Source organism: Bemisia tabaci, chromosome 9 (assembly GCF_918797505.1).
Source record: "Bemisia tabaci chromosome 9, PGI_BMITA_v3".
Classification (NCBI taxonomy): Eukaryota; Metazoa; Arthropoda; class Insecta; order Hemiptera; family Aleyrodidae; genus Bemisia; species Bemisia tabaci.
The window spans coordinates 32,285,394-32,304,125 of record NC_092801.1 but is presented as its reverse complement, the minus strand read 5'-3'; the positions used below and the strand labels follow the sequence as shown (position 1 = coordinate 32,304,125).

At 39.7% G+C, this 18,732-nt stretch overlaps 1 protein-coding gene and 1 non-coding gene across 10 annotated transcripts in view; one reads left to right on the top strand and one right to left on the bottom strand.

Moving 5' to 3' along the window:
* Positions 1 to 18,732, bottom strand: part of Cadps (calcium-dependent secretion activator 1) — a 259,032-nt gene that overhangs the window by 85,573 nt on the left and 154,727 nt on the right. The window lies entirely within an intron of this gene.
* On the top strand, positions 11,153 to 11,225 carry TRNAV-AAC (transfer RNA valine (anticodon AAC)). Its single transcript has one exon. It is a non-coding gene; the product is annotated as a tRNA-Val (tRNA).

Below are 18,732 nucleotides of genomic sequence, written 5' to 3'. Positions count from 1 at the left end.
ACTTTGCAGTTTTTCTTCAACAGAAAAATGAAGGGGGAAAAAAAACATATGATGATAGAAAAAGTTAAGAAAACACAGGCTCACCAGAAGTTTCGGCCAATTCCTCTTGAAGTAAGCTCCGCCTATTACAGTAATAGCGTGAATGTACCTTTAATAAAAGTAGTTTGAAGGTGAAAATTTTTGCTACAAACCATCTCCCCACGCTGTCAAGAATGCAAACCACAAAACAGTCATGATGGGAGAGGCTCGTAGCTTTGCCGCCGAGTTGCAAAGCTGCCGCGGGGATACTTTCCATCAACAACTGAAAAATTTAACTAAAAAGAAACATATTAAATTAACAGCATAACCAGACAAATGTTGATTGAAGAATGAACTGCGCGTTTAGAATTGCATGAGTGACATCGCTGTTACTCTGATTTAAAAGAAAGAAAGCAGCAAAAATTACATTGGGATACAAGGATATGTAATTGATTTTGTCCTTGAAATAATTAAATTACTTAGATTGTGCTTTGAATTGAAACAAGCCAGTAGATACTTACAATTTTGTGCTTGAGTGTTTGTTCAAATGTAGTGTCAACGATGGAGACATATTATTGGAGTAAAAATGTATCTTCAGAACACAAAGCAGTGCATTTGATGGTGGAGCACAACTCACAGGTATAAGGTAAGATCATACTGATAATTTGTTAAACGGTCTAGGGAAAAAGCGAGAAAATTTAAAGCAACACAGAAGAAAAATCTGAGCGGCGACACGCTAATGATACGCAGGCAGTAAGACTAATCTAGTCCTAGATGATCAGATCAGACCAACGCGAGCCCGCGAGCCCTCGGCCGCGTAGGTTTGGGGTGGAATTTCCAAATCTTCCCTTGCTCAACGGCATCTTCCTTTGTTTTCCTCACGCAGCAAACTGCAGAGTGGCCAGTGGCGGGAGGCGGGGAAGTAACGGCGTTGCCACATTGCTTAAATATTCTTCCATCCTCCTGTCTTAAGGGTTGCTACGATTACGTCACTTTCTTGTCTCTATTTTTTATATTATCATGTAAGGCTCATTTTTTTATTGTCATAAGACTAACGAATTTACCGGAAAAGCTTGTGTGAGGGAACCCTTCTTTTCTCGATAATTAAAATCCTCTGCTCTGTAATTTCTCTTCTATACTGCTTTGAATCCTATCTCTTGTTATTTCCCTAGACTGTTTAACAGTTATAAGTATGAACTTACCTTATACTTGTGAGTCGTGTTCCAGCCATCAAATGCACTGCTTTGTGTTCCGAAGACACAATTTTATTCCGATAAAATTTTCTCCATTGATGACACTTCATTAGAACGAACACTCGAGCACAAAATTGTAAGTACGTTCGGCCTTGTTTCAATTCAAAGCACATCTAAGGTAATTTAATTATTTCAGAGGCAAAATCAATTACATACCCCTATATCCCAATGTAATTTTTGCTGCTTTCTTTCTTTAAAATCAAAGTAACGGCGACATTGCTCGTGTAATTCTAATTGCGCGTTCATTCTTCAATTCAACATTTTTTGGTTATGCTGTTAATTTAACATGTTTCCTTTTAGTTAACTTTTTCAGTAGTCAATGAGAAGTATCCCCGCAGCACTGCCGTGCTAAGGAAGAACGCCGTATGAATATTTGAGAGTTGCCAAATTTCCCTTGATAAAACATGTATTTTTGAAACATTTTGTATATTTTTCCTTGAAAAGTTCAGATTATTTTGGATTAAATTAAGTACAAAATTATCTGAAAATTTCAGAAAGTAACATCCGCAATTTCCCAGTAAATTTGGTTTTTATTGGAGGAAATTTGGCAACGTCTGAAGGCTCATACGACGTTCTTCCTTGGCACGGCAGAGCCAGAGCAGAGCAGCTTTACAACTCGGCGGCAAAGCTACGAACCTCTCCCATCATGACTGTTTTGTGGTTTGCATGTCTTGACAGCGTGGAGGTAGATGGTTTGTAGCAAAAAATTTTCACCTTCAAACTACTTTTATTAAAGGTACATTCACGCTATAACTGTAATAGGGCGGAGGATGAGCTTACTTCAAAGGAATTGGATTAAACTTTCTGGTGAGCCTGTATTTTTTTAACTTTTTCTATCATCATAGGTTTTTTTTTTTTGTTTTTTTTTTTTTTTTTCCCTTTCATTTTTCTGTTGAAGAAAAACTGCAAAGTGAGTATGGATACCCACGTACTTTTGCTTCTATACTTTTTACAATTTCTTTATGATAGATTCTCATCAGACCGATACTTGAATATCCGAATCTGCTGATCATATCATCCATATCATTCTGGTGGCTTATTCAACTTCAATAATCTTGATCGTTGATTTAATAAGCTTGAATGAGCCAGCATGTTGGGTCGTTCAATTTCAATGCTCTCGATGATTCAGTTACGATAAGCCTGATCATTGGCCCAATGAGTTTGAATAAGCTGATAAATTGAATCATTCAATTGAATGATCCTGATTATACAAGTTGAACGATCCAACGAGTTAGTGCATTCATGTTGAATGATCGAATGAGCCAGGCATTCAAGCACATTGGGTGAATGACCCGATGCACATTCAAGTTGAACGATCCAATGAGCCAGCGCACTCAAGCTCATTCGGGATCATTCAAGCTCATTGAAGAATCATTGAAACTCATTCAGGATCATTGAAAATTGAATGATCCTGAATGAGCTGGAACGATCCATTTTTCTTCGGGGACCGGGAATCGATTACCAATAAAAATGGTATTCTTACCTGAAAAAAACAGTAAAAAAACCGGCGCTCCGCTTCGCTCCGCGCCGGTTTTTTGGGGGGGCTTCGCCCCCCCAAGCCCCCCCAGGACGCGCGCTTCGCGCGCGCTTTTTAGTTTGAGTGTCAATTCCAGTTGTTCTGTCTTCTTAAGCGACCCGCGCGTCCACCGCGGGAAGAGTGTATTTTCCGAAGGGGGGGGGGGGGATCAATCTGTAAGGGAATGAATTAATTTCTTGAGCACAAGATAGTAGTTGCGTACGTTGCCAGCGAACGCGCTGCGAAAGGTTGTGACGGTTAAATGGTGAGATTTTGTTCAAGAACAGATCATTTAACCTGACCCACTGTGCGACGAACAGTTTGTCCAGAATGTTCCTTCCCCTGACCCACTGTGCGACGATCAGCTTGTCCAAAAACTTTCTCCCCCAACCCACTGTGCGGCCCTGCTCCGGCCGGCTCCCCTCATGCCGCGCACCCCTCGCCTAAAACTTTCAAAGCTCGCCATTTTTAAACGGCTCGGCCGATTTAGCTCAAATTCAATACCAAACCAGTCCTAGGGGAGAACTACCACCCGTAAAAATTTCAGCTCAAAATATTCATTTTCGCTCGAGTTATCAAGTGGACAAGATTTGACCTCCCCCCACTTTCGAGCCCCACCCCTCAAAATCTATTGCCTCAAATTTTAATTTTTTTTCGCAGAATAGTAGTCCTAATGAGTCTCTACAAAATGCAAAAAAATTGGTCAAAATATCTTTCAACGTAAGAAAGATATAACCACTCAAAAATCGAAAAATCTTCAAAATACGGAAATACATACATACATACATACAGTTAGTTAGTTAATTTTATTTAACGACGATCTACATATATATATACACATGAATTTGAATAGCATATATTTTCGTGATCTACGACCCGTGATCGGTGCTCTTCACAATGTCTCAGGTCTGGGTCCGACATCATGGGAGAATGCAATAGTGTATTTCCTTCGGAAAATACACTAATACCGGTGTTTAGGTAAGCTTACCAGTCTGTCTTGGTAAAATTACCAATAATTGGTAAAAAAAAGTGAGATGGTAAAGGTGCCAACGGACCGTGGTAAAAACGCCGAGAATTTTTTTTCAGTGCATGGTGCAGAGGAAGGATGGTTGAATGATCGTCCAACACTGCGCTGTGTTGAATTTTGCACCCTTTGCACCGCCGTATTATGGACGCGGAACATTAATACAGCGAACTTCATGCCCTAATTAAAATATTCCCCACAAAAACCTAGCGCTCACTCTTTGCAGAGTGCAAAAAGTGATAATTTCAGCCAGCAACTAAGGATGGTTTTTCGAGGAACCTTCTACGAGTGGTGTGTAATGGTGTCTTGAGTGGTTGGCCTTAGAGTTTTTAGCAGCGTTAACCCCATTAGTCAGATGTAATGAGATCGCGGCGGTGTTGCCAATTTTCGATCGCGATTTCTTTTCTAGTTGAGACTAGATTCCCTTTATAGAGAGAGTAGGAACATGCGGAATCCATGTCCGAGTTTTTATAGATGTCTCAAACGGGCAGAGATATTAAACTTTCACCGGTTGCGAATATTATTCAGGCATTACACTGAAAAAAAAATCTTGGTGTATTTACTAAGAAAAGGGTAAAATTACCAAGAATTCAAGGTTCTATTTGATCCCAGTTTCTTGATAAAATTACCATTTATGGAATTGGTAATTTTACCGAGAAATCTCGGTAAAATTATTGAACTTTCTCGGTAATTTTACTGGACCTTGGTAAAAACGCCAATATTTTTTATCGACTTTGGTAGAATTACCGAGATAAAATGGCAAAGTTACCGGGAATTGATTACCAATAAAAGTGGTATTCTTACCTAAGAAAACAGTAAAAAATACCGGTTTTAGGTAAGTTTATCAGTCTGTCTTGGTAAAATTACCAATAATTGGTAAAAAAAAGTGAGATGGTGAAGGTACCAACGGACCGTGGTAAAAACGCCGAGAATTTTTTTTCAGTGTATTATATCAGGCAGTATAGCCGCTTGATATCAGCAAGCTGACTTGGACCGTGTTAAACAGAAAGGAACCAAGCCACATCAGCTATTGCCAAATTTAATCGGGCAATTTAAATTTTTACTTGAAAACGGTTGTGCATAGTGCGAGGCAAATTCCTTAAAATTTTCAAAGTAGTCCGCACAAACGTCAACGGGGCAAAGAATAGCGCCTTCAATTTTGGCTGGTTGGTTGATATGGATGCAACTATACCAGCTTGATGGAAGTCCATGAAACATACCTGTGAAATTGAAGGCGCTTCGCGCTTCCTTAAATTTGCAGCAACTTGCGCCACTGTGCCGGTTTTGCTTGAGGGGGAAGTTTGAATTTATTATTTGAAATTGAAACTACGAATGTTAATTGGACTAATCGTAACTGGGCAGTTTAATTTACATGGAAACAGATTTTTGGATTTTTGTGCAATTTTTAATGAATCTTCTGCATAGTGCGGAGCAATTCCTTTGAAATTTTCGAAGGAGGCCGCACAAACGTTCGAATGGTCTCTTCACTGGAAAAAAAAAAAAACACATTGGCTCTAGAGTCCAGACTCTTTTTCAAGAGTCATTGAAAAAAGACATCATTGAGTCATCATCTTGTCATTGAGGACATTGACAAGAAAAAATACTCTTGATTCAATCGGATTTTTGCTTGAATCAAAACGAAATCCGCTTAAATTAAGAGGCTTGGTTCTTGATTTAAGCTAGATTCTGATTGAATCAAGAGTACTTTTTCTTGTCGATGTTTTTAAGAGTCTGGACTCTAAATCCAATGTGTTTTTTTTTTCCAGTGTTGTAAAAAATTAAATTGTCCAATTAATGGCAATAGCTAATGTGGCTTGGATGTTTTCTGCTAAACTCGGTCTACTAATACCCCTGCGCCAGAAACCGATCCGAACACAATACAGTTTCCATCCCAAGGGAATAGGACAAAAGGTCCAAAAATAAAAGCCCAAAGTACAAAAATGTCCTAAGTCAAAAATGTCCACATCTTTAAACATGTCCAAATATATGGAATGTCCAGTAGCGGTGTTATAGCCAAAAACAAGAATGCCCTAATGTGACATAATTTTACAAAGCGGCAAAATAGTGAGCTTGGAAGCTTTCTACAGAATTATCCATGGAGATAATGAAGAAGCAGTGGTACAAAGTTTTCCTAACCTTATTCTTTATTCGGGCATTTTTTACTTGGGCCATTTTACCGCTACTGGATATTTCAGACGCTTGGAAATTTATTTCTCATGGCCTTTTTTTACAGTGGCCATTTTTTACTTTCTCGCTCCCATAGGGTAGAGAGGAAGTATTGTCATCCTCCAAAAAAAAAAAAAAAAAAAAAGTTGAAATTTCATCATTTCTAGACGTTTTAAGGTCCCAGGAGTAAAAATAACCATACTTGAAAAAATGTGTGTCCGTCCGTGTGGCGTCCCCCAAATCTGTCTACAGCGATATCTCAGAATCTATCTGTTCGATTTCATTCAAAATTGGCACAGGACACCATATCTATGGTCTCCTTATGCACGTCCAACGATTTTGAGGTACGCTAAAATTTGGGGGGGCTACGCTCAATTGTCCATTTTTAGCAAAATCACACGGAAAGCTCATTTTGAAAGACTGTAAATTTTGAAAAATGTCTTTAATTCTTTAACAATGGGCATCAAGCACATCACCTGGGTCATTAATTTAAGTTCCAAAAAGATCTTTGGACTAAACTCAAAATTCAAGAGATTACGAGGCCCAAAAGTAGGCACTTTGCTCCGCGAAACAGCTCATTTTCAAGGACTGTAAATTTTAAAAAAATAAAAAAAATAAAAAAAAATGCCTTCAATTCTTCAAAAGTTGGCATAAGAGCACCACCTGGTTCATTAATTTAAGTTCCTACGAGGTCTTTGGACTAAACTAAAAATTGAAGGGTTACGCGTCATATAGCGAGGAGAGCACTTCGGTCACACGGAGAGCTCATGGACTGTAGATTTTGAAAAAATGCCTTTAATTCTTTGAAAGTTGGCTCAAAAGCACCATCTGAGTCATTAATTTAAGTTCCTAAAGGATTCATGGACTAATCTCATAATTGCAGAGGGGCCGATAGGAAACGCTCAATTCTCTGATAAATGAGTCGGAGCGCTTCTAGATAATAGCAGCAAACGCTTTGAGTCAGGTGAAACCTAGGAATTCAAATGCATTATATAATGCATCATATACTATTTCCAAAATTACTCCGTAGGTAATCACAAAGCAAAATTAGACAACTAATTAGATACATACTCACATTACAAAGGTACTATGAATCATCAAGCTAACGCCAAGAACTGACACTTAGATCTTTATTAAAAACTAATATGTTTGTTGTTAATGAATTTAGAATCCCGGCAGATTCCATCTTTTGCGGTTCCTTTTTACGAGGTACTAAGCACAAATATAATGTAATAATTCGGCACAAATATAACTGATTTAATGCTTGTTAATGAAGGAGGTTATAATAGTTATAACGTGACGTTTGTTGACTTGTCTCTGGTTGACGTTTGTCGATGGCGCTCTCTATTGTTTTCGCTTTAAGTTACGGGGATACGCGGTAAGGAGATGGCGCTCCTGGCGGGCGTGTCGTGAACCTTCCAGCAGGTAGATTCGCCCGCCAAATTTAAAATTTGGGAGATGCTAAGCGAAAACCGTTTAGTTTTAAGACTATTTGAACATCGAATAGTCATTCTACCCATTCAAGTAGATATTTGATGGCTTTTGACCGTGCTTAAGGAGAGATTATAATATAAAATCGTATCTGAAGTATGATGTCAATGAATCTAATGGATCCTAATGAATCGTAGAAAAGCTAAGATTTTTACGGATCGCCATCTTTGACAGGAGACTTAGTTAATCAATTACATATTTAATTGAAGATGCCTCATAAAATCAACAAGTCGAGTCCGAATATATGAATTCACCACATATCGCGAAGACATTTACAATGAAGTTCAATGGTTTGAATAAAAATTTCATAACTATTATCCTGTGATCAAAATTCCAATCAAACTTTATGATTTTGTAAAATTGGCAGTATTTTTCTAAATATTCCAGTAAAAGTGTCTATGCCGGCGCGAAGCGCCGGCTCGAGCGAGAAAGTCCCGTGCGGTCCCCGCACCAATCCGCTAAGCGGATGGGGGGGCGAAGCCCCCCAAATGCCGGCGCGTAGCGCCGGTACGCGGCGCGAAGCGCCGCGCATAAATTGGCCGGAGGCCAATTTTTTTACTCTGGACATTTATTTTTGGACGTTTGGTCCTATCACCCATCCCAAGATTAGCATGGAGATGTTGCGTGTGTAAGGTATTTGCGAGTTGACTATTAATTCTTATGTAAAAGTTCGCGAGAAACACGATGGTGCCACTGGTTTTCTCTGAAATCAACTCCCAAGCTCAAAAAAAGCTCTCAAGTTGAGGCCAAAATGGAGGGGATATCCCACGCTATCCTGAGAGTCCACATCTACATCAAAACAAACTCTCCATGCAAAGATAGGGAGTAAATACATTGACAGGGCTGCCACCTTATTTGGAGACTCTAAAACTGAAAACACGGCAACCCTGCAGACGTATTTGCTCCCTATCTTTGCATGGAGAGTTTGTCTTGATGTAGAGGTGGACTCTCAGGATAGCGCGGGATATCCTCTCCAGTTTGACCTCAACTTGAGAGCTATTTTTAAGCTTGGGAGTTGATTTCAGAGAAAACCAGTGGCACCATCGTGTTTCTCGCGAACTTTCACATAAGAATCAATAGTCAAATCGCAAATTCCTCACACATGCAACATCTCCATTGTCGAGTTGGCAGCCTGGGATCGGGAAATGCATTATCGCGAGGTTTGCAACTGACCCGTGAAATAAGCGCCGGGTATATGACCGGGCTGTCGCTGTCGTTTCGTTGTTTATCTGTAATTACTTCATAATTAGCGGTGCCTATTCCGCCCTCCCGGGAGAATCCGAAATTAGTCCCGTTCACATATCGCGGAGCCGGATGACATTTTGTATTCGATTCCCGATTATTTTCAATGAACGTATTTATGCCAAAAGGAACTATGTTGAATGCAAACCCTATGCACTTAGTGCTTTTTAGCCTAAATACGTCCAATGACAGGCTGTATTCCACTCCCGGAGTCCCGGTTATTTCAATCCGGGAATGGTGAGGTAGTCTCCGCTAAGCCCCCGCTACGAGGGATATTGAAATTCGCTCATCGTTTCTGGTCCGTGCACACAGAGGTCCCCCACTTGACCCACATTTGGACTAAATTTTGCAATACGGACCACTATTTTTGGCCCATTTTACACGGGTAAAAATAGGGTAGTCGACACAACCAGCGGCTGGTTGAAAATGCGCCAGCTACCGTGCGGTAGTTACGATAACTACCGCGGTGGAGGTCACAACTAACCCGGTAGTTACATCGACAACCATGGATGTTGATGTAACTACCGGGTTAGTTGTGACCTCACTGGAAAAAAAACACACTGGATCTATAGTCCAGAATCTTGAAAACATTGACAAGAAAAAATACTCTTGATTCAATCTGATTTTTGCTTGAATCAAAACGAAATCCGCTTAAATTAAGAGGCTTGGTTCTTGATTTAAGTTAGATTCTGATTGAATCAAGAGTATTTTATCTTGTCGATACGTTTTTAAGAGTCTGGACTCTAGATCCAATGTGTTCTTTTTTTTCCAGTGTTCCACCGCGGTAGTTATTGTAACTACCGCACGGTAGCTGGCGAATTTTTAACCAGCCGCTGGTTGTGTCGACTACCCTATTTTTTTCCGTGTAGAAACAACATACATGCCATTTGTTTCCCTATGCAGGTGTGCGTTTTTATGAGAGAGCCACAGATATTGGTTCCTAATTGCAAAATGTAATCTAGTTTGTCATTGAGAACTATTATTCGGATTGCATTTTGCAAAAAGGAACCAAGAGCATTTCAATGTCGCTAAGATTGTGCAACTTTTTTACCTGCATACAATTATGAACTCATTATCCAACCTAGTTTTATCTTTACACCTAATAAACTTTGGATTCAAGACGAAAATTACCTTCGAAAACTTAATCTTTTGCACGATTTTAGTAAGTTTCTGCGAATAATGTAAGTTGCACAATCTTAACAACATTGGAATGCTCTTGTTTCCTTTTTGCAAAATGCAATCCTATTATTTCTAGCTCATTTGCGAAAGAAACCACGAATCGAGGGCTAAAAAACAATACCGCCTGACTGACAAATTTTGCGAAAATGAGTTATAGCGACGTTCCCACGTTTTTCAGTATATTAAAGACGCAAGCTGATGTTTTTAGTTTTTCCAATTCTGTATGAGAGCGTTGAAAAGACGCTATTATTATTAAAAATTGCAAACCTAACTTCAAAATTACAAAAATGGCCAAATTTTTTCATCGTCCTGCAAAATTTTCAGTTTGCAGATGGGCGGCATTGTTTCTTACACTGGAAAAAAAAACACATTGGATCTAGATTCCAAACTCTTGAAAACATTGAAAAGAAAAAGTACTCTTGATTCAATCAGATTTTTGCTTAAATCAAAAGGAAATCCGCTCAAATTAAGAGGCTTGGTTCTTGATTTAAGCAAAAATCCGATTGAATCAAGAGTATTTTTTCTTGTCGATGTTTTTAAGAGTCTAGACTCTAGATCCGATGTCCCCCCCCCCCCCCCCCCGGTGTAACAATCGATATGGTTGTAAAGCAAATCTTAAAACCCGCGCGAAAATGGTGCCACAATTTCGGCCTGCTTCGCGATGTTTGACGCTTTTCCGTCCCAAAATGTTCGTATTAAAACCATCTATGCTCTGATACCAATAACTCAATTTTGAATTTTCGTGGTGCCCCTTCTCGCTTCGAGGGCCACATGTGGACGTATTTAAACCAAAAGGAACTGTATCCATTCCAACATGAGCCCTGGGATCAACAAGAGCACACGAATGACAGGGCTTACGTCACTATGTTTATAGTTCCTTTCGATTCAGGTATGTCCAAATCATATTGAAAAATGCCTGGAATCATCACAATAGACATAAGTCCAGCGTTGCGGTTGAAAATGCTTACGGAGGCTTAAAACGGAACGCGATGCGGACGCGGAATGCAGTCATGCACTGATCACCGCATCGCTGGACTTTAATCAGCCTCGTTGTCAAGTCTCTCATGAAATTCGTTCATTTTTTGATCAAGGCTCGAACGAATGCAGACACGGGAACGGTTATTTTCTGGCGATCTGACAACTTCGCCATTACTAACATGTTCGGTCTGTCATTCCTCATTCGAGTAATGTTTTAAATAGAATTGGATGTGTCTCATTCGGCAATGGGGAAAGGCCGAAATTTCAGCCTCGCAAAATCATCTCGTTTCCGTGGTGTAGTGGTTATCACATCCGCCTAACACGCGGAAGGTCCCCGGTTCGATCCCGGGCGGAAACAAATGTTTTGCTTTTACTAATACTAGGATCGAGCAAAGACATGCGGCTACTGATAAAAGCTTAAATTTAAAAAAAAAAATTATATAAAATCTGCAATTTTTTTTGTTTATAAATTTTTTACACTTGATTTCCACGGTATTCTATTTGATCTATCTATAAAACCTATTGCATCATATTAATACGGAAAAAGATGTGACCTCGCAGAGAAAAATTAGAAAAAAATCAAATTATCCAGGGCAAATATTATTCTTCATTGATCGGGTTTTTTTCTGTCGCTCGAGCCAACTGAGGCAGAACAAAATGCACATGCTATGGTGTTTTAATTTAATTAAAAGGTCTCTTCAAAGTTTGTCATTTTTCCCCCACTCTCCGGCTTGAAACACCGTCTAAAGAGGGGCGAGTAAACTAACGATTTGATTTTCTCACCGACAAACGTGGATTCAATGTAGCGTTTGCATGTCGTATGTACTAAACAAAAATGAGTGGAGCAGGAGACAAACAAAAAACAATTAAAACAAATGTACAGCAAAAGGCTTCGAATACTTTGACGCTCGTAGTATTTCTTCAAGTTCCATTTTACTAATTTGATTGTAAAAAATAACGTTTTCGCTCCCAGATGAAGATCTGACGCTGGTGGCTCTGGTGGCTTGCAATTATATGTCGGAAAAGATAGTACACTGAAAAAAAATCTCGGTGTGTTTACTGAGAAAAGGGTAAAATTACCAAGAATTCAGGGTTCTATTTGATCCCAGTTTTTTCTTGGTAAGATTACCATTTATGAAATTGGTAATTTCGCCGAGAAATCTCAGTAAAATCATTGAACTTTCTCGGTAATTTTACTGGACCTTGGTAAAAACGCCAACATTTTTTATCGACTGTGGTAAAATTACCAAGATAAAATGGCAAAGTTACCGGGAATGGATTAACAATAAAAGTGGTATTCTTACCTGAAAAAAACAGTAAAAATACCGGTTTTTAGGTAAGCTTACTAGTCTGTCTTGGTAAAATTACCAATAATTGGTAAAAAAAAGTGAGATGGTAAAGGTACCAACGGACCTTGGTAAAAACGCCGAGAATTTTTTTTCAGTGTGGTGGCTTGCAATTATCCGTCGGAAAAGAAAGTATTAACGATTTTTTCATACGGAATAACAGAGCAGTATCCACCTACCTTTCATGTAAGCACCTCTATATCGAATGGATGCACGTTTAAACGTCTGAACATATTCTTTGCAACATAACGCAAAGTTCACCTTTCCAAAAATAGTCGAGTGCTTTCTATTTTTAAATTAAGGAAAGTCCGGAGCTTCATTAAAAGGTCACGCAAAAGTAACGAAATATTGATGTTTGAATTTAATTACAGCCCTGTAGTTAAATCTAGCAACAGACACATTATATGCAGCGCATCCCGCACGGGGTAAAGAATAGCGCCTTCAATTTATGCCTGTCGATTGATCCAAAGCCTGGATGCAACTATACCAGCTTGACGGATGTCCATGAAACATACCTACAAAATTGAAGGCGCTTCGTGTTTCCTTGACTTTAAAGCAACTGGCGCTGCTGCGCCGGTTTTGGCGCGAGCGGGTAGTTTGAATTTACTTTTTAAAATTGAAACTACGATTGTTAATTTTTCACCAATGACTTAATTTTGGAAGTATTCAACGTGTTTCTGTATGGAGACATACCTTTTACAGCTCTCGTATTTATCCCGTGTTGCAAAGGTCCAACTTATACGTTTTGAAGTATATTTTAGATATTCTATGGAGGGCCGACTGTTGAACTTGATAGACAAAGCGGAGCAAATACATTAGCAGGCTTGCCATGCCTGCATTTTTGCAGTCTTCACACAAAGAGCTTTTGTAAGTTTGGAAGTTCGTTTCAAAATAAAAGCAGCGTTCTTGCACTTGTATTTCTAGTGACACTTTACACAGAGTAAATTATCGAAATCGCAAAACACCGAGGCATGTAAAAACTCCAATTAAACGCTAGAAATAATAGGATACCTAAGGTGTGGATTTGATTGAAAAACAAAAACGAGAATCGATCGACAAATCCGTGAGTCGATCGAAAAACCCGTGAATCTATCGACAAACCTGTGAGTCGATCGAATTTTAATGATCGAATCAGTGTCGATGGAATTACGTCGGTCGGTTCACGTTTTCGTTTCTCAATCGAATTCATACCCTCCGCTACGAAGCTTTTCTAAGTTTAAAAGTTCGTCAAGGTGTCTACTAAAACACGCTGGCCAAAAAACAGTACTTTTTCAGTATATTCCCAAGAAATTCAGTACTTTTACAGTAACTCCATTTGACAAAATTTAAAAAAAATTTAGACATTTGAATTTCTTGCTCAAATTCATTGGCGGATCTAGCAATTTGTCAACACCGGTTCCCTCCTATTAAACCTATGTTAAATAATCGATTCATGCCGGAGCACCTGGCCCCTCCGAGAATCGATACATTTCCATAGATTTAAAAGGAGAAAAACAATGTTGCCAATTTGCTGGATCCGCCTCTGCTCAAATTGCGACAAAAATGACAAAAAATGAAAAAATTCCGGACCCTCTTCCGGAATTTCCTCACTTTCTCGGTATTTCCGCCTTTCCGACCGCCCTTTAAAAAATCCCACCCTCGCGTACATCAGCTCGTATGTTTTAATAATGCTCCGCTACCAATATTACGTTACATACGTAAGAGAGCTTTGCGGAGGAGTATCCCCTTTCTAGCGTCCTTCTTTCTATTTCCGGACTTTCCGGAAATTCCGCACTTGTAGACACCCTGTTCGTATTAAAAAAAACAGCGTTCTCACACTGTTATTTCTCGCGGCACTTAACGCGCAGGATGAATTACTGAAATCGCAAATCTCCGGGGCACGTAAAAGCTCCAAACGCTAGAAAGGGCGATACTCCTCCGCAAAGATCTCTTGCGAACGTAACGTAATATCGGTATCGGAGCATTATTAAAACATACGAGTTGATTTACGTTTTCGTTTCTCGATCGATTCATGTCGATCGAATGCATACCCTCCACTACGAAGCTTTTCTAAGTTTAAAAGCTCGTCAAGGTGTCTACTAAAAGAGGCTGGCCAAAAATCAGTACATTTTCAGTACATTCCCAAGAAATTCAGTACTTTTACAGTACCTCCATTTGACAAAATTCAAAAAAATTTTAGAAATTTGAATTTCTTGCTCAAATCGCGACAAAAATGAGAAAAAATGAACAAATTGCGGACCCTCTTACAGAATTTCCTCACTTTTTCGGTATTGCCGGACAGGGTGGCATGAAACGTGAGAAAGAAATGAAAGATTGGAAATTTCAGTGAAATATTTCATGAAATTTCACGAGGAAATGTGGATTTCATGTGAAATATTTCATATTTTTCAGGTGCCAAAGTATGCAACCCGCACTCAAACACCCAAAAATAGAAGAAAATTACGATTTTTACAACGTTTGAAACATATAAAAGGAACTTGTATTTTTCAATATCTTTCATAAAGAGGTTGTTCCAAAAACGCCGATTTTGGCCCCCCCTGGATTTGGCCCAAACTTTGCTCAGATGTTGTACTAAGTGTCCCCGATGCTTGAGCAAAATTTCAGCCCCCTTGGATAATTAGGAAGGAAGGGGCAGGGGGGCAAAGTTGCAATTTTTTCAAAACTTTAAAAATCGATATCTCGCGAACGGTTTGAGTGTAAGTGTTGCGGTTTGCGCTAAAAAACGTTAAAAAATATTCTCTACACGAATATTGATGCTGTTTGCATGGTTGCGTAATTTATCGTAGTTATAAATCGATTTTTTCGATTTTGAAGGTTCGACTTTTTTCGTTTTTCGTCTCTCCTCTCCAGGCGATCGTTGCTATGTGAATAAAAACCAATTGAGGTGATTCTCCATGAAATTCTGCATCTACCACACTTTGTTTGACCTTGGGGAAACGATTCATTCTTGAGTTATAGCGATTTTTCTGCGCGTTCCCGGTTACGCGCGGGCGGCATATCGGCGGCGCTCCATCCGCCCCGGGCGAGGCAGAGGTTGTTTCACTGCTAGGGCCTTATATTCATGCTGTAGGCTGTACTTATTGATATTTTCTCCTTCCCCCACCCTTCCCCTCCTATAAATATGTTTTTTATACTTCGTTATACAGGGTGTCCCGGACCACCCGTACCAGGTCTTTTTCTCGGTTGGTTTAGGTAGTACGAAGTGGGGGACCGCGGGGTTAAACAGGGAATTGACCCCAAGGTATCCGAATTTCATGGTCCCGAAACTCTCCATGCCGCCCTTGGGGAGTAAAGAGGGGGTCACGATCCCTAAAGTCGGGAGACATTGTGCCTCCCTCTTTTACCCCCCGAGGGAGGGTAGGGGGGCTTCGGGACCATGAAATTCGGATACCTTGGGGTCAATTCCCTGTTTAACCCCGCGGTCCCCCACTTCGTACTACCTAAACCAACCGAGAAAAAGACCTGGTACGGGTGGTCCGGGATACCCTGTATAACGAAGTATAAAAAACATATTTATAGGAGGGGAAGGGTGGGGGAAGGAGAAAATATCAATAAGTACAGCCTACAGCATGAATATAAGGCCCTAGCAGTGAAACAACCTCTGCCTCGCCCGGGGCGGATGGAGCGCCGCCGATATGCCGCCCGCGCGTAACCGGGAACGCACAGAAAAATCGCTATAACTCAAGAATGAATCGTTTTCCCAAGGTCAAACAAAGTGTGGTAGATGCAGAATTTCATGGAAAATCACCTCAATTGGTTTTTATTCACATAGCAACGATCGCCTGGAGAGGAGAGACGAAAAACGAAAAAAGTCGAACCTTCAAAATCGAAAAAATCGATTTATAACTACGATAAATTACGCAACCATGCAAACAGCATCAATATTCGTGTAGAGAATATTTTTTAACGTTTTTTAGCGCAAACCGCAACACTTACACTCAAACCGTTCGCGAGATATCGATTTTTAAAGTTTTGAAAAAATTGCAACTTTGCCCCCCTGCCCCTTCCTTCCTAATTATCCAAGGGGGCTGAAATTTTGCTCAAGCATCGGGGACACTTAGTACAACATCTGAGCAAAGTTTGGGCCAAATCCAGGGGGGGCCAAAATCGGCGTTTTTGGAACAACCTCGTTCTGAAATTTCATGAAATATTTCACGTGAAATTTCAAGATTTTATTTTTCATGAAATTTTGCCACCCTGTTTACGGACCGCCCTTTAAAAAATCAGTACTATTTCTGGACTTTCCGGAAATTCCGGACTTATAGACACCCTGGTCGTATTAAAAAAAGCAGCGTTCTCACACTGGTATTTCTCGCAGCACTTTACACGCAGGATAAATGACTGAAATCGCAAATCTCCGGGGCACGTAAAAGCTCCGAACGCTAGAAAGGGGATACTCCTCCGCAAAGATCTCTTGCGTACGTAACGTAATATCGGTATCGGAGCATTATAAAAACATACGAGTTGATTTACGCGAGGGTGGGTATCCAAAAATCAGTACTTAATTCCCAACAAAGAACAACAAACATTCCCAAGAAATTCAGTACTTTTACAGTGCCTCCATTTGAAAAAATTCAAAAAAAATTTTGGACATTTGAATTTCTTACTGAAATTGCGACAAAAATGACAAAAAATGAAAAAATTCCGGACCCTCTGACGGAAAATCCTCACTTTTTCGGTATTTCCGGACCACCCTTTAAATGGACCGAGTTTAACAGAAAGGAACCAAGTCACATCATCATTGCCAAATTTAACTGGGCATTACAATTTTTTACGAGAGAACGTTTGTGCGGATTCCTTTGAAATTTTTAAGGAATTTGCTCCAAACTATGGAGAAATTTCACTGCAATTTGCACGAAAATCCGCAGAACCGTTTTCATGTAAAAAATTAAATTGCCCAATTAAATTTGGCAATAGCTGATGTGGCTTGGTTCCTTTCTGTTTAACGCGGTCCATAACCAGTACTATTTCCGGACGTTCCTAAAATTCCAGACTTGTAGACGTTCGTATTAAAAAAAGCAGAGTTCCCACACTGATATCTCTCGCGGCACTTTACACGTAGGATAAATGACTGAAATCGCAAATCTCCGGGGCGCGTAAAAGCTCGTAAACGCTAGAAATGGGATACTCCTCCGCAAGGATCTCTTGCGTACGTAACGTAATATCGGTATCGGAGCATTATTAAAACATACGAGTTGATTTACGCGGGGGTGGGTGTCCGTGGTGGGTGGACGCGGGAACTCGGAACTGGCCGCTTTCCAACCCTCGAACCTCAGGTATCACGACCTCTCGTGCGGGGGTTTAATTTTTTAATTAAATTAACGATGTTTCGCGGTGAAGTTCCGCATAATCACTTTCAATGGGCTACAATTTTTCCCGGGGATTAGTTCTAATAATATAAAATTCTGAAAATAGTCAAGCCCCACGTGTGGGATTCTTCATAGCCTTCTCTTCGTTATAACGGCCCACTTCCGCCGAAGTTTCGAGGAGGGGAGAGTGCCCCCGGCCTTTACGTTAATGCGGGCTCATTAATGAAATGTATAGACAAAGTTATAGACAAAGAGGATAAAAAGAAAACGGAGATCCTATTCTGCCGTGCTACACTGAAAAATAATCTTGGTGTATTTGCCGAGAAAATGGTACAATTACCAAGAATTCAGGCTTCTATTTGATCCCAGTTTTTTCTTGGTAAAATTACCATTTATGGAATTGGTAATTTTACCGAGAAATCTCGGTAAAATTATTGACTCTCTCGGTAATTTTACTGATCCCCGCTAAAAACCCCAATATTTTTTATCGACTGTGGTAGAATTACCGAGATAAAATGGCAAAGTTACCGGGAATTGATTACCAATAAAAGTGGTATTCTTACCTGAAAAAAACAGTAAAAAAAAAACGGTTTTTAGGTAAGCTTTCCAGTCTGTCTTGGTAAAATTACCAATAATTGGTAAAAAAAAATGAGATGGTAAAGGTACCCAACGGACCTTGGTAAAAACGCCGAGAATTTTTTTTCAGTGTAAGGAAAAACGCCGTATGAACCTTTTGAAAAAATTCCCTTGATTAAGTACGAATTTTCAGGAAAACCCGTGAATATTTTCCATTCAATTTTTCGGAGAGTTTTGTTCGTAAATCTAAATTTTCTGACAATTTCAAGAGAAAATATTCATGGCTCTCCTCAAAAATGAACATTTCATTGGTGGAAATTTGGCAACTCTTGAATGTTCACACGGCAGTATTGTTGGAGGCGACTGGCTGCAAAGGAAAAAGTAGGTGAGAGATAGACTGACTAACGGAGACCTACGAGAGACCCTAAGATAGTACATCATTTTTCCTCTTAGTCTATGACAACCACCAATTTCTACCAGAAGGATTGAAGAATTTCCTCTTTGTATTCTTTGCACTGTAAAAAAAAATACATTGGATCTAGAGTCCAGAATCTTGAACACATTGACAAGAAAAAATACACCTGATTCAATCGGATTTTTGCACGAATCAAAACGAAATCCGCTTAATTTAAGA